Below are 15,586 nucleotides of genomic sequence, written 5' to 3' on the forward strand. Positions count from 1 at the left end.
TAAACCTAATTCTAACCAGGTCTTTACCCTCAAACAGTAAATTGAGAAAGTGAGGACCGGGCCAAAATGCCCTCACTTTCCTAAAATGTCCTCACACTGAAGGGTGTATGCTCAAAATGTTCTCACAAAAGGTACAAGTACAAGAACACACACACACGCACACATCCAGGTTGTTTATTTTATCATGGTTTGTGTGTGTGTCTGTTAGGAAGGTGAACCCTCGGTCATGTGTCGCAGCACAAACCGGTTCAGTTGGGTTCACTTCCTAAAAGTTAAGCTATTTTTGACACATTAAAACAACACGTGAGTATTTACAATCAGTTATGGTCAAATTATACACAAACCTTTAGATTAACGTTTAAAGCCTTTAAAACTAGTTCCTTTATTCATTTATACGTTTATTTCATTCATCGAGTAAACAAAACAATTCAACAGCAAACACACAAAATAAACACACAATGACGACGAAGGGTGATTGACCCAAACTTGTGAGACCAGCTGAAGGTTTAGCATCATCATCAGCACCATCTGACACCGGACAAGATAGACGCAGTCTTCAGAGGTATTATGGCGCTCAAAGAATGTTACGTGTGTACATGTGTAGTTGTATGTGTTGGGTGTGTGGGGGTCTCAAAACAGCAGGGGGCCAGTCCCCACTCCTAATGAGCGGGACCGGGACAAAGGACGTCTGCAGAAGACCAGAGACTCCTCATCCTTCTGTGTCACAGATCCACAGCTGGTCACCCTGTGGAGACAATGGACGCCCAGTATGTGCTCTCATGTAATGATGCCGTGCATGTTCACACCCTGTCAGGCTTCAGCATGCGAGTCTGTGTAATTCTCCTGTATTTGTCCCCTCTGAGGGTATTGTGAACTTGGCATAAAAACGTCTAGAGGCCTCCTCACGAAGCTGGACAGGGGAACAAGTCCGATTCCTCGTGGACGTTCTCATGACTGCCCTCTATAGGTGAACTGCAGCCATCAGGAAGTGGACAGACCCTGACTTTAAATCACGTTATCCTCAAGATGAGGATTAATGTTTTTCTTTCAGTCCACTGTATCTGAATCAATGGACACTATATGAATATTTTAAGGATTAATGATGAGATACCATGAAAACAAAAGACGGTGTCCTCTATTTAAAATGATTCCATTCGGTGGAACCAGCTCCCGAATGTGATGATCTCACATGTTCCCGTCCTACACATGAATAAAAGAGTAGACGTCCTACACCCTGCCGTGGGGAAAGGGCCCGGTGCCTTTTCCGGCTCGTGCTGTCAGCCGAGTGATGGGATAGGATGACCGCGGAGTAGCTGGCGTGAAGAGGCCCTCGCCGAGCCAGGACTCAGGTGTCGGTCCGGCCCACCTCCCAGAGTCTCAGATGGTCACCAGGACATTGTGTGTGGTGCTTGTGATCAGCCGAGGGTGTCTGAGGAGCACACGCTGGCACATGGAGCTGCCGCTGCCGCCCAGCAGCTCGGGAGTCAAACTGGTTTATCAAACTGGGAGGAACACGCTGCTGCTGATGAGCTGCGGTGGAAGAGAATGAAGCAGCAGCTACACACGAGAAGCTGTGATCACACAACCTGCTCAGATCACAGCTTCACAACATCTGGGGGGTTTTGTGGCGGGAATGTGAAAATGAAAGTGGACTTTGTCAAACTGTCATTTTCCCACACTTCCCATTTTTGTGTTGTGTGAATGAACATTTTTAGTCTGTGATGCTACTGGTCTCAGCCACACACACACACACACGCACACACACACACACACACACACACACACGCACACACACACTTTCCAGTAAGACATTGATTTAGGAACAGGAAACTATAAAAGATTAATAATGGCACCACTGAAGTGCAGTGCTGTTGGAACTGTCAGAAACAGCAGCCTGTCAACAACAGACAGACACACACACAATCACACCTAAACACACACTAACACACGTGCACAAACAAACACACATTCAGTGAAATAGGTAAAAGTCTGACAGAGCTGTTTTGATTATCAGTGAAGCAACTTTTACTGCACGTGACATTCCTGGTAAATTATTGATTACTGATGCAGAAGTTGTGATATCAAACAGAGCTAATATACAGCAACATGTGTGTGACTGCTCTCCACTGTGTTTGTATGTGTGTGTGTGTGTGCGTGTGTGTCCATGCACCACAGAAACCCTTTGTTTACTAAATAAAATGCTTATTGTGACAACAAGCGATAACAATGTGAGATGTTAAGCCTCGGTGCGGTGCAGTTCTCTGGGGCCGTCAGACGCAGGAGGACAGAGAGCAGCAGCCACTTCCTGAGTGTTTGTGGGACCACATGTGGAGAGTGTGAGACGATGGCATCATGAGATTGTGCGCTCACTTGGAAGAGCTCGACATGCAACTGAAATTAAATTCATACACTCTCTCACACAAAAAGGATTTATTTGAAGTATCAATGTTTTGGATTTGTGAGATTTCTGAAGAAGAGTTCAATTAAATGAGGATTTAAACAAAAGATAATTGAGTATATTATATTATTATTATCTGCGTTATTATCCAGAGATTTATCTCAAATTGCAATTAACATTTTTAAAAAGCTGCTTATTCAGTTTTTTCAGTTCGTAGCAAAAGTTTTCAACGTGCACACTGTAGTCGCCGCCTCCTCACCTCTCAGCCAATCACAGGCCCCACAGTTATTCTGAGAATGAATGATATCATAAGATTTCATATGAGCGACATCTGATTAAAAGCACAACATGTTGAGAGAATAGAGCTGAAATAAACACAACGAAGATCAATTAAACAACAAAAACTGCTTTAAAATAATGAAGCTTAAGTTTTAAGATGGGAAACAATGTCTTTCTGGGTCAGGCAGGAAAGACACTTTTGCATCAACAAGTGTGTGGTCACACACACAAACACACACACACACACACACACACACACACACACAAACACACACAAACACAAACACACACACACATTCAGTTTCCCACAGAAAGCCAGTGGAGAAACTGAAGTGAAAAATATTTGCACATGAGTCCACAGTACCGTGGAAATTCTTTGTAGAACATTGCGCGACAAATAAAGCTTGAAACTGATTGGATCAAACCAGGGGGCGTGTCCTCTCAGCTGTAGCTCAATGACACGTCAAGGCCTCAAGCACATAATCTATCAATCAAAGCTCTTTGCGGTTAAAGCACCAGAGTGAAGGTGACGAGGGGTCAAACCCAAACAAATGTTTGGCGCAAGGTGACACATAGAAACCAACTGTAATGATTTACAGGCCTGTGGAGGACAGAGGTTGTCTTCTCTGTGTTTGTCCCTGATGTGAGGGTTTAAGCTTCCATTTATAAATGAACGTTATCAAAACAAGTTTAAACTGAATATATCAAAACAACTGTATTTCTGGCAGAGTGGCGAAGAAAACTAAATTAAATGCCTTAATATAACAGAACATTTAATTGATTAAATGTTTTATACATATATTGAAATGCCTTGTGACGTTTACAAACTATTTTTGCGATCATGTTTGGTAAGTTGGAAACATGCTGTTGTCACACAACCAGTTTTTCAACTTATATGTGGAGAGATATTTGATTTATCATATTTACTCTCACATCTATGAACAACCTAGAAGAAGAGTTGATTCTCATGCTGTACTCTGAATTTATCGCTGCTATTTAAAAACCTGTGGATAATTGTTTTTAAATCAGTTTCTGTAATTATTGAGGTTAATTAGGTAAAAGTGATTCTTCCTCTTTGTCTTAAAGGGAACATCTGGTTGGCTTCTTTCACTTGAAGCATTTATGACTAACCCTAACCCTAACCCTCTACAATGAGAAAGCTAAAGCTCAGATTCAATTAAATAAACTAGAAACTGTTTTGCATGAAATCCCCAGGCTGTCTCATGTGAAAAATGAAAAAGAACATGTGGAAAAGTTATGGTTTAAATGATCAGCCTCTCTGTTATCCCCTTTTTCATCCTTTCGACACAGTGACTGTATCGTATTGGGAGTGCTGGTTTAAATTCTTTGTCATTTGTCTGCTCGAGGTTCCTCTTCTGGCAACAATAGCAGCTTTGTGGCTCTTCTCTCGATCCTGGCAGCGATGTCCTTGTGTCCTGTGACTTTATGTCCCTGACGTCCGTCTCTTCAGTCCTCGTCCTCAGTCTGCGCCCTCTCCTGCTCCGATTGGTGCGGCTGCATCAGAAGACTGTCTGACCGAAGATGGATGATAAGACAGAGTGCTGACCGGACAGGTCGGCTGGAGGGTAATGAAGTACTGGCCACAAATGTAAAGTGTCTATAAAATCCTGACACCTCGTAGAAACACCATGATTTACTCCTTTATAACCTCGGCCAGGTTTTTTCCAGCTTCAGAAGAATGACGCAATACACTTCTGAATGAATATCCACGAAAACTTGATGGAAGATTTGGACATGGATCAATAAAGAATCTAATTACTGTCGGCTCTTTAGCTTTAATAGGACATTTTGCAGCTGAATTGATTTTAACCCGTTAAACTCTAGAATCACACCAACTAGATCAAATCACATGATGTGTTCGCAGGTCAAATATATGGATAAACTACGTCCAAGGGAAAAAGTATTTACGTTGTGCTTTTTCCCACCTGGTGTATAGAGGTAAAACATCCCAGGACTCAGAGGGTCAAGAGGCCTGTTGACCTCAGCAGAGGTTTGTGCTCGACTCAGTGACTTCCTCATTGAAGCTGCACAGACACTGACCCACACACTAGTAAGTGTAGTGATGCTTTGATATTTCCAGGCTTCAGATCATGTTTGATTCCGAGTGAGGACGCAGGACAGAGTTCAGTGTCTCCTCGCTGCTGGACGGGACCGTGCTTCTCAGCTGTGCAGACAGTTCACATGACAGTGAGGAGATATGACCCGAGACCTGCTCTGGTTAAAGCGTGATCCATTAGGTTTGACAGCAGCTACTGTCGCTGGTGACAGGATGTTCTGTGTGTCTGGATGTGGCTGCTCTCACATCAGGGATTCAACACAGAACCAATCTGAATTTCCCCGTCTGTGTGATTCCCAGCTTCACGCGTCTTTAACGCTGAGGGTAAATATAGAACTGGGAGTGAAAAACTTCTGCCGATTGTCTCGCATCTGACCCACTGGGTCATGGGACCGGATCAGATGACCTGATGTGTGGAACTTCTCATGACTTCAGTTTGAAAATGCTGCATGTTCTCAAATGCAATCCAGCGTGTCTGTCTCCTTCCGCCTCATGGTGGCACGGATCCTCTTTCCTGTGATGAAAGCTGGCAGTTTGTTCAGGGCAGGTGGTGCCGAGACAAAGCAGAAATGAAACACAGACGAGTCACGTCTTTCTTTCTTCATTCGGGCAGACATGAGGGAGTCATGTGACCACGTCACAGACTGCATTGGTCACTTGAGTCATCGCTGGCTGCAGATAGAAGTGATCCCTCCTGACCAAACCTCTGGACGTGCTGCCAAACTGTCTGAGACTCTGTGTTGTGGCTAATTCCGGTTCCTGGTTTTCACAAGATGGAAGAGAAGGCGGAATAAAAAACAACGATCTGTGGTAACTCATCCTCTCAGAGGGAAAAGAAGCGTTTAATGAAACCTGTTCTCATATTACAGAGACAAATAAAAGTTGAAAGTAGAAATGATAGAAATATGTATTAATATGTATAATAGACAAGCGGCCAGAAGGATTTTTCGGAGGAAGCTTGAACTGCTGCTCTTTCTTGTCCAAAGGGGAAAGTTGGTGTCGTCTGTTAGAGGACACGCCCGAACCCGGAGGTGACCCTGGGGACCGACCCAGATCCTGCTGGAGGAAGTACATCTCCAATCCGGCCTGATGGATATTAAATAAACATTTTTTACCTTTTGGGAATATCTTTTTGAACCAGGCTTCTGGACGACAACATTTTTATTCATAACACTTCCAAGCTTTTCAAGTCGGGTGCATCTGGATCGACTTAGATATTGATTTAATAAAGGAAACTCTGTGTGTGTGTGTGTGTGTGTGTGTGTGTGTGTGTGTGTGTGTGTGTGCTCAGAGCTTCAGTGCTGAACAGGCCTGGAGTGTTGGCTCTTCTCCCTGTTGTGCGTTCTGGTCGGGGGAGAGGAACCAGTTCCCGTAGAGACTGGGTTCCAACGTTAAGGTAATATAACATTATCTTTTTTTTATTCTGCACAGACACAAGGAAAGACAGCAACAGCCGCAGATCCCCTGGTCTCCTCAATATCCCACATTTAATATTATTTGTTTAAATTTGATTATGAAATATGATTTTGAAATTAGAATCCTAAGAATGAAGTGAAATCAAAACCCATACCCATTCTTTTTATGCCTTCTTTTGTTCAATAACTAAGAAGCGCTCATATCTGTGCTAAGGCCCAAACGTCTCTTTATGAAAACACATTCAAACACAAATTGTATTTTATTTGGATCAAGTTACACACACTCATAAACATCAGTCCCCTTAACATGCCTCATTATTTTCATCAACACTCATGAATTATTAAAATGAGAGGAAAATGTTCATATTACTGGTAACGCTAAAAAAAGAAAAGTTCCTGGAATCGCCTCCAGATCTTTACCGACTGAACCACATCCTTCCTTTTTCTAATCTGATCGGCCCATTGTGTTATTTTGATTTGATTGACAGTGAGCTGTAAATGAGGTTGAGAGATGAGGCAGGAAGATGAGGTTGAGAGATGAGGCAGGAAGATGAGGGAGGGAGATGAGGGAGGAAGATGAGGGAGGGAGAAGAGGGAGGAAGATGAAGGAGGGAGATGAGGGAGGGACATGAGGGAGGAAGATGAGGTTGAGAGATGAGGGAGGGAGATGAGGGAGGGAGATGAGGGAGGAAGATGAGGTTGAGAGATGAGGGAGGGAGATGAGGGAGGAAGATGAGGTTGAGAGGAAGATGAGGGAGGGAGATGAGGGAGGAAGATGAGGTTGAGAGGAAGATGAGGGAGGGAGATGAGGGAGGAAGATGAGGTTGAGAGAGGAGGGAGGGAGATGAGGGAAGAAGATGAGGTTGAGAGATGAGGGAGGAAGATGAGGTTGAGAGGTGAGGGAGGAAGATGAGGTTGAGAGGTGAGGGAGGAAGATGAGGTTGAGAGATGAGGGAGATGAGGGAGGGAGATGAGGTTGAGAGATGAGGTTGAGAGATGAGGTTGAGAGATGAGGTTGAGAGATGAGGTTGAGAGATGAGGTAGGGAGATGAGGTTGAGAGATGAGGGAGGGAGCTTGAAGAAGTTATGAGCTGCCTGGCTCAACAACAGGTCATGAGAGACAAGGCTAAATGCTGACGATTTGTTGTCTTTTTGAAGGAGGTGGTGTGCGTGTGTGTCTGTGTGTTTGTGTTTGTGTGTGTGTGTGTGTGTGTGTGTGTGTTTGTGTGGATGGAACCGGAGCTGGTTTGTTGTCCCAGTCCGGCCCTGCCCTGGGTCAAGGGAAACGATGCATGCATGTAACCCAGGGTAATTTTATATCCCTGATAAGAGCCTCGCTGATCACAGAGCTGTTTCCATTACCACTAAAATCTTCCCACTGCGGCTCCTTCACAGTAAAAGCAGGGAAACAACACACTGGGGCTTTTGTTGTGAAAGTGGCGAGAAAGTTCATCTTCTCCGAGCCTGTAAGGTTTCATCTCACTGTGCAGCTGAAGAAACTCACATTCAAGGACGGTGGTATTAGAAATAAGTCAAATGAAAACGTTAACAATTCAAATATGTAAAAACGTGAGAAACCTTCCCAGTGGCTCGGTGATCTAAAGTATTAACTCCTTCGCTGCCAGGACAGTTTCCCGCTCATGGAAGGAAATTCCAGAGCGGCAGCGTCTGTGACCGCCACGCTGAACGCCACTGGTTGCATGTGCGGTCCTGAGGGCTCTGCAATTATCCGGGACAGGCCCGGCTCCGTGGTCGTCACATGTGTTCCTGGAATGCGATGTGGAGACGGAGAGGGAGGGGAATTATAGGAAATGTGATAATGGGAGTGTTTGTCATAGTTTTCAGCATCAACGAAATCAATTTAAGAACTTTCTTCCCACATAAGAAAGTATGCTTTATGTATAAGAACCATTTAGTAGTTTGCAGAAAACACATGATCAGACTTTCAATCTGCCCAAAGTGTTGTGTTGTTGGTGTTGTTATTGTTATTTGTGCTAATGTCACTGTTGCACTGTTGGATCTACAATGCTGTGTTTGCTGCATAAATACAGTTGAAGAAGAAGGAGTGAGGAAGAGGAGCGTGTGGTCACCAGACAGGAATGTTTTATTTAAACGATGAAGGACGGAGTCGGGTTCAGACACAGCCATCTTGACCTCTGGGTGACCTTTTCCAATGGTTTCCACCTGATTTCAAATCAGAAGCGTGACGGAGCAGGAACCTGCTGGAGGCTGTGATGGAGAAACACACCAGGGATTGTGGGTAATGACGGAGAGAAAACACGCTTCACCTGCTGTCGAGTAAAATACTCATTTGCTAATGTATCCTGCTGCTGAAGTGCTGCCCCCCCCCCTTCTCTGTGGATCTATGATGGAATACGACTCTGCTGTGTTTTGTTTTTGAATGGAAATCTTTTTAGATATCTCACTTCGCCTGGTTTGCCTCCTTTGTTGATGACCTGCACCACTTTCATTGTTATAAAAATAATTTCACCTCTGTCTTGATAACTTTGAGTATTTATGCCTCTTCTACTCGCCTGTGGATATTTGTTTTTTAGAATCTGAGAAGTCAAGTTATACCCGGTTCCTTGGTTCTGCTTTTTGGTTCTAACATCCACAGTGACCCTGTCCAATGCAAACCAGGTGTGGAAATACAGTTAGAAGTTATGAAACCACATCAGTTTCCCTGCCAGCGAATTACCTGTGAAACGAAGATGAAGTGAAATATTTTTGAAACCCCTGTTTGCTCAGAAATGAAACTGAAGTCATAGAAAATGTAAATGTGCAGTGTTGTGGTTTGGTTTCCTTCCTGTCTGTCCTCTTCTTTTTCAGTTTTTCACGGTTTTGTCGAAATTTATTGAGAAGCTGAAACTTACTGATACACTCATTTACATATTGTAATTGGAGGAATCTTTTGAGATAATATTTTGAACATGTTGCTCTGTACAAACACTCGGTCCAGCAGGCGAGTGCAGCATGTTCAACTTCTATCAGCTGCAGAAACACCATCTCCTCCTGATACTGCTCCTGACGCTCAGTGAGATCTGATAGTGTGAGTCCTTCAGTGTATCTCCTCCTCTGATGTCCCTCCATTAATACACACTCTGTTCAGACACACCCAACATGTTGATAACAGTCTGACGGAGGAGGAGGAGGTGGAGGAGGTGGAGGAGGAAGTGGCCCATTAGAGGCCGTTTGATTGACCTGAAATTGTTTGTGTGCAAATGTTAATGTTTGTGCGTCCGGACGCAGTTTTGTGAGTTTTGTGTATTCGCCTGCAGCTCTGCTGTGTTTGTGGCTCCTGACAAAAGGGCCTTGATGTCGTTCCAGCAGCTGTTCCTCTCTTTGGTCCGGTCTCCCTGCTCCTCTCATCTCTTCCTCTAATCTCCCAACCTGACCGCTCTGCTCCGGCTCTGATTAGCCGGCCTGGCTCCTCGCCGGCTGACGCTGGCACAGCCTCAGAGTCTGGAGCCGCCGCATGGCCCAGGCCTTTTTATCTCCTGTGTACTTTGTATCTGTGGTGCCTGGTTTGGGTCGTCCTGCCTTCAGCGGCCATCAGTGAGGATATGTTCAGACATGTCATGATGTCACCTCTCTCCCCCGGGCCTCCTGGGATAGACTCTGAAGAATCTGATGTGAGAATACAACAGGAATATCCATCAGGGGCTTGATGACGCTTCTACGAGCGACAGATGCAAAAATGAAACTACAGCATGCAGCCGTTACACAGACTGCCCCCCCCCCCCACACCTAAAACCTGTAGAGAGTCTGTTCTGAACATGTCTGAGCAGAGAACCCTCCACTGAGTTGTTTCAAAGAGAAACTAAGAAGAAAATCCTCTGTCAATTATTCACTTTTCCTCCCGAGGGCGTTTCGGGGCCACTTCCAGATTGTTGACACTGGGGTTTGTTTATTGTCCATAAACAGGGACCAGGACTTTGTTAGTGGAGACGATTAAACAGAGTTATTATTACCACTGGTTTCTGAGTAGTGGTGACTTTCACATGCTCTTGTTTTGGACCAGGGGGGAAACGGGCCTGCGGGGGAAACGCTCCTCGCTGCTCTCAGTCGCGGCTCCGTGCGGCAGCTCGAGGACTGAAGTGAATCCCAGATCCTGTGAACAGACGAGAAGCAGAGAGAAACATTCTCATGACACACGGCGAGCAGCAAAGTGTGTGAGCACCGACCCGGAGAGGAGCGGCTGCGTGATCCATCGGCATCAGACCCCCGCTTGTTTGGAGAAGCTGCTGCGATGCCTCTAAAAGGGAAGAGGAATCAGACTCTTCCCTTTCTAGGGAAGCCAACTACGGTCATGTAGGAGCCCCCCCCCCCCTCACATCCTACACCACTCCCCCCACCCCCCCACCCCTCTCTCCTCGGACCAACCGCAGTGACAGAGCAGCTTTTGTTTTTCCCTCAGTTTGAGATTCGGAGCTGATGTTGGTGTAAATGCATTAATGATGAAGACGAGGTCACTGTAAACGTGTTTCATGGGCCGGAGGTGAAACAGATGTGAAGAGCAGCAGAACATATCTGCTTCTGTTTTCATCCCTTTGCTCCAAGTCGGGACTCAAGCTTAGTTTTCTGATGCACCGCTTCACTCTGACCTCAGGGTCACAGGTTCTTCACCTGGATTTTAAAGCCTTGAATAATCTGATAACTTTTAAATCTCTCCCCCACATTTTTTGGGGCTTTATCCTTGTTCTGATATTACTGATCATTTGGATTATGTTTTCATTTATTTAATTTGTACTTTTTTCTCATCATCTCATCATCTTTGTATCTGTTCCCCTTCAGTTAACCCACGAGTTTGAGGTCAAACTGAAGAACCCAGTTAAATTTAGTTTAGGGATGTGACATTTATGAATGTGTCTGTGGTTGAATGTGATCTGAGGGCCATTCTATTTTTTCTGTTTCTATTTGACTTTGTTTTATTATTGTACTGTTTTAAATGTACTTTACATAAACTTGACTTGACCAACAAAATATATATCACAGACTTTTTTTAAATGTATATTTGAGCTCATTAAGGACTCGTTATGTTTTCCTCCATCGTTCGGTTCCATAGTGAAAGTGACTGAGATCCTGATTCATTAGGAGGGGACACCGGTGCTGCAGTGGAACATGTTGTGTTGAGATGCTTGTTGTGACTCTGGTGAGGAGGAAGGTCACACTGACTGCTCCGATTCAAATCAATCTTCTGGGAAAGTCACGCAGGACTGAACTTTATTTACATATTAACGTGCTTGTTCATCAAGAGTCGGCTGCGTCAGTGGACGGATCCAGTGGAGGTCACATGTACACCTGGACATGTGAAATGTCCTGAGCTCAACACAACACAATAAACCGAGGTAGATCTTATTTTCCCTTGTGTATGTATTACTTCTCTGTTTGACCGGGTTTGTCAGAGCTGCATCTCGATGAGGTCATTTCACACCTGCTGCTTCCACCACACAGACTGAGAAGGTCTAATGATCCTCATCAAGCTTCCTCTTCTGATAAAAGAAGCCTTTGGTATATACCAATATATAAATAAACATATATAGCTGCTTCACTTTCACAGTGAGTTCACTTTCCCTTTGACTGTAAGTGGAGTTTTTGATGATTCACAGATGTTGAGGGTGGAAATGAAGTTTGGTGGAATGAACCAAGTGTAGGTCATTGAAAACTGTGAAGCCACGGACAGGAAGCTGCAGCTACAGAGAATTCTTCACCGGCTCAAAGTTGGAATCCCTTTACTGATTCAAAGTTGTTTAGTTTGGTTCAAAGACTCATCGTCACTGATTCACTTTTTGTCCACCTGAGTATTTCAAAGTACTGGGAGGATCATTCAGACTTTTCAGGAGGCCTGTGAGGAAACTCAACTTTAAGATGTTAGGTCTCCTGACGCTGTGAACCAAGAATCTCCTTCTACTTTCTTCATACGTGAAAGTTTTCTAGAATTCATGTCTGAAAGTGGTTCTGGAGAAGTGAGAATATTCAGATCAGTCCTATTAAGAAGTAGAAAAGAATCCAGACCACACTCAGGACGTGCTTGGTTTTCTGTGAGTTCTGCAATCAGATCCTCTCTCTCCATCTTCTCTTATCACTGGTTATGGTAAAACCACCAACAGTGTTATGTTGGTTCTAGTGGAGCCGGCATTAGGCATTGTGGGAAATGTGGCAAACAGCAACCGAGGCAAGAGATAAACCAGAAAATGCAAATGGTCTGTTCCTGTTCCTGGAATTCCTGGAATGCATTAACCATTAGAGGAAACACAACAGAGTACCAGAGAATGGGTGTGCTATTTAATCAACAACAAACACACACACAAACACACACAAACACACATACACACACACACACACACACGTATCTCCACCCTGATTTGAATAGTGTGTAGCTGAATGTGTGTGTCTTCATCCAGCAGGTACAGTTTGCTTGTGAAGGTCAGAGGGATCATGTTTCTAAACTTTATTATAAAAATGTTTTATCACTCAGCAACTTTCCTCTAGCCTCACAGGCAGTTAGCATTAGCATTGAGGTTAGCATCTGTCCAGCAGACACAGGTCACATGATGTTTACGGATCTGAAACACAGAGACAAGCGGAATAATTGTGATTTCACAAATGATTAGTTTCGTTTTTTACTAGGAATTCTTAAAATATAAATAAAAAAATGTCTAACTGTGACACCCTTGCACCCTCCACTGGATTTGAACGATTTTAATGTTTTAAATTCATGTGAGTTACTGTTATTCATTAACTTTTTATGTGTTATAGCTAAAGGGGACAGGTAGCTGGGGGGGGGGGGGGCTTTTTGGACACATGTATATTTTGCACACACATGTCCTCTGTATACTGCATGTTCACAACCTAAATCTTTGTTGTCCAATTGTGTAGACCACAAAGCGGAACACACAGTGTGATAAGATGTGTGAAAATAAAAAAGCACATGACATAGTCAGTTCCCACACTCAGACACACAATCCCTCTGGGCAGGAAAACATGAGATAAAAACAACAGACACAGTAAATGAATGAGCATGTAGTTGTTCACACCTGAAGGAAAAGTGTACCCATAGCATGTACATCAAAATGATTTGTTTAGTGCTGAAGACAGAAGACAAGATTGTTTAAAGATGTTGGAAAGCAAAGTGCGTGAAGGGCTTTTCAATGTAATTCAATGTGTTGGGCTCTAATATCACCTTTTATCTTGAATTGATTTTAGAATCTGGAACGATTCAAGCTGCTGTCAGACGTGTTCGGACGTTTTTTCAGGAATTTGCCAGCGGGGCCTCGTTCATGAGAAACCAAACGGCTGAGTCAGTCGTCTCCTGTCCCTTTGTCAAATGTCTCACTGAGCAGATTCGGCAGGAGAATGTCCCCAGAGTCCACAGAGAGGACGAGTGGACGTGTGGAGGACATTTCAAACAGATGCAAAAACAAAACAAATATCTCTAGAAGAAGAGGAGCCACACACGACTCATCCAGAAGATGAGATTCAAGAGCTCTTTGCTTTAAGACTCCACAGCAGCGTCAATGTGCTGTTAACTTTGATAATAAAGCTGCTGTGTTTCTTCACATGTGAAAACACAAACTCTGCAAAACACATGTTTAATCTTCAGGAATTGAAGTTTTCGTCTGACGTGTGTTTTGAGGCCGGAGCTCCGTGCACACCCTGACATTACACCGCTGTTTCTACCTTGTCTGAACACATTGCATCTCTTTGCCTCTGTCTTTAGGGCGGGGGCCATGTTTGTGTGGCTCTTATATTTAGGCTGCCATCAGCCTCCCAGTCAAAGCCCGGGCTGTTCCAGAGAAGTGGTCGGAGGAAGTTAATGAGGTTAATGGTTGTTGACGAGAGGGTGGGGTGGCCCTCCTGAAAACAAACGGGTCGGGAAGTGGAAGGTTTCCAGTCGAGCTGATCCTGGATCAGTCCTCCAGAGGTTTGTGAGTGGAGGTACAGAGCGAGTGTGTGCATGTGTTAATGTTTCCATCACACACACACACACACACACACACTTCATGGTCTAACCCTGTAGGTGATGTGATGTGAGGTGAGGTGTGTGTGTGTGGTGGTGGTGGTGGGGGGGGGGGGTTCCTACTAAGCACAGGCCTCTGTGGTCGTGCTGCTTCTCCGTAAAAAGGATGTGGCAGAAGATCAAAGGTTATGGTAGCTTGCAACAGAAGGAACAAAGGAACTCTGCAGAACTTACAAAGCGACGCCCCACGTCTGCAGGAGTTTCATTTCTTCACTAGAATCAAGGAACAGAGACTCACAGGACTAGTGTCTGTGTGCAAATCATTTGATCACCTGAGTTTCCTGCAGATGCAAAAGACCAGAAAGAGTTTCACTAAAGCACAAAGGCAAAAACCAGAAAGAGTGAAACACAAGGAAATGAAGGCTGTTCAGAGACAAACAGAGTGAGACGCTCAGAGGCTTCATGAGGAGGACCAGATCATTTCTGTGATTAAAGTTTCAGCTTCACATGAGTCTACTTTATGCACATTAGAAATGAGCAGGTTATTTAAGACACACGTTAAAAAGAGTTCAACGAATGACAAAGAACATTTTCCGATAAATTAAAAAGAAGTTTGTTGTTGTCTAGAGAATCTGTCAAACCTGAGGACAAACTAGAAATATGACATCATCTTTATGATCTGATTTCTCGGCTTTATCTCCGACCTTGGCCAGAACTTTCCAGCAGCCTTTATGAAATGGTTGTTATAACCATAAACACGAGTGTGTTGATGTAAGCGTTGTGTCTTGGTTGTCGGACGATTAATGAAGCAGCAGGTGGTTTGTGTGCGTCGGCCCTGAAGTGCCACAGCGTGTCTCTGGATCTTCAATGTTTTGTTTTCTGAATTGATCGATGAACACCACAGATCTCTGGATGTTCAGCGACCCCCCAGGAAGCAGAACCAGAGCTTTGTGCCGCCGCTCGGGTTCTCTGCAGAACGCCCAAGCTTGTGATAACTGTTTACTCAGCCCCACTCCGACCGAACACTGCCACCATTCATCCCACGCCAACACACTGAGGAGCCCAGTGGAAAACTGCACACATACACACACACATGAACACGCAGACACACACATACACACACACACAGCAGGCAAACAGAAATGTCAGAATTATGAATTTCATTGGAAACAATTTGGTGTAAACACAAAGATTTCAAAGTATTGATGGACAAAGAGCTGTAACTCCCTAGAGGACGGACCCACGTTGTCCTGACTGCAGCTCTGAGACCTGTCCAAGGTGTCTCCCTCTTTTACCAGTGCATGCTGGGATATTGTTTATTCTACCAGTGACTTCTAAACAAGTGTAATCTGTTGTAAAATTAAATAATCACATCCATTTTGACACAACAACATTGTTTTCTTTGTTTTAACCACTGTTTAGCTCTCCCAGACACACACACACACACAAACACAAAC

Source organism: Platichthys flesus, chromosome 12 (genome assembly GCF_949316205.1).
Source record: "Platichthys flesus chromosome 12, fPlaFle2.1, whole genome shotgun sequence".
Classification (NCBI taxonomy): domain Eukaryota; kingdom Metazoa; phylum Chordata; class Actinopteri; order Pleuronectiformes; family Pleuronectidae; genus Platichthys; species Platichthys flesus.